This window comes from Dioscorea cayenensis, chromosome 3, assembly GCF_009730915.1.
Source record: "Dioscorea cayenensis subsp. rotundata cultivar TDr96_F1 chromosome 3, TDr96_F1_v2_PseudoChromosome.rev07_lg8_w22 25.fasta, whole genome shotgun sequence".
Classification (NCBI taxonomy): Eukaryota; Viridiplantae; Streptophyta; class Magnoliopsida; order Dioscoreales; family Dioscoreaceae; genus Dioscorea; species Dioscorea cayenensis.
In genome coordinates, this window is record NC_052473.1 from 14,576,631 (window position 1) to 14,578,654 (window position 2,024).

The window sequence follows — 2,024 nt, forward strand, 5'->3', positions numbered from 1 at the left end:
TTTGTTTGATTATATGTTGTTGAGATGGATGCCTTGTTTGTGATTAAATTTGTAAATGTTATCCATTTCAAACATGCTCATAAGGTTTTACCTGTTTTGGCAGTTTGATGAGTGTTTTCATGTGTAGGTTTTCTTTTCCGTTTTGCTTAGTTCTTAAATATTTAAAAAGTACTTTAATGCTCTGTCTACTTTCCTTTCTAGAAAATTTCTTGCTTGTATAGGTAACTCAAGAAATTCATTTTTGAGCTTACACGTTTCTTCTTTCTATTTAAATATTTACTTGATTGCATTGTGTGGAAATATGGATGCTTCATTTGTTGAAAACTTTATGTCTTTGACATCTTCAAAGTAGATATAATATACAAACAGTTAGCTCCAAATATAATTGACAAATGAGGCATCCATATTTCCACACCTTGCAATATAGAAATATGCTTATGCTTATGATAAATTGATTTATGGATGGTACTTCATTGATGTTTTCTTTTTCTTTTTTTACTTAGTTTCTAAATACTTGAAAAGTATCTTAATGCCCTGTATGGTTTTCTAGAAAATTTTCTTGCTTGTACAGGTATCTCAAGAAATTCATTTTTTATTTTACCAGTTTTTCCTCTCTATTTGAATATTTATTTCATCGCATTATGTGGAAATATGGATGCGTCATTTGTTGAAAACTTTTTGTTTTCAACATCTTCATAGTAGTTATAATCTACAAACAATTATCTCCAAACATAATTAGCAAATTGGTCTTGCGAGGGGTTTAGAGTGGGAAGCAGACAATGGTTAGGAAGATCAGAAAACAAGAGTGTGAAAAGAATTGATAGATATTCTTTTCAAAGATCTATGGATGATGTCCTCTTCCTTGTTCTGGTGGTGTGATCTCACAATCCTGTCATAGAGGGCCATATTAGTTGGGAAACAGAAAAGGATTGCTTTTCATTGGATAGAAGGACTAGGTCCCGAGTGTTGAGTAGTAAGTCATGGTCCACAAGACAGGTAAGGAGCAAGCAAGGGGGAAGGTTCCCTCTTTCCCACTGACTTGATAGAGTCCCCTTCTGAAACCAAGGAATGAGGGAAAACAAAAGCCCAACTGAAAGACCAATTCTTGCCACACTCTTGTTTCCTAATCTTCCTAACCGCTATTTGTTTCCCACTGTAACCCCCGGCATAAGACGAATTTGCTAATTATGTTAGGAGCTAATTGTTTGTAGATTATATCTACTTTGAAGATGATGAAAACATAGAGTTTCATATGCTAGGTTCTTAGCTGTAGCAAAAGAAAAGAAGGGATAATCTAGTTTGATGGTTGCTTGCTTCCCTCTATCGAATATGTATTTTTGATAACTTTATTTTGATTGATATGTATTTATTTACACATAGTACTATAATGCTGCATAAATTTAAATATCAAATCAACTAATTTTTTTAAAATATGATTATAATTATATTTTAAATAATATTTTAAAATATTAATTATTATAACATATAATTTTTATATTTTATCATTGACCCTAATTCAACTTTGAGTCATGCTTGAAACTTTGAACATTGACCCTGACTACTCATCTCCACTAGGTCAATGCCATGATCAAGTTTAACAATCTTGTGGGTGGAAGTTGTTGACTTTGATACCATTTTCATCAACCAAACACTATCACCCATGTCTAAAAATTTCTTGTTTTAAGCAGACCACATTGCTAGTCCAACCAAATTCGAGCAAGATAAGAGAACTGCACCCCCAAGATCTCCATGAACCTGCATCTCTCTTCCCACATGCAAACCTCAAGCTCTCCTTCCTTTCCATTCCAATTCTCTCATCCCATTAGCTTCCCCCTTCCTAAGATTTCCTCTCTAACCCCTAACCTCATTTCAATTTTCAGATGTCCCTCATTATCTCTCACTCTTGCATTCCCCTGCATGCCATTTTTCCTTACGGAGAAGTGGTTCTCTGACACTGAAGATGTGGATGAGGAGGAGGATGAGTGAGAGGAGGATGATGCCACTACGGCTGAAGACATCGATGA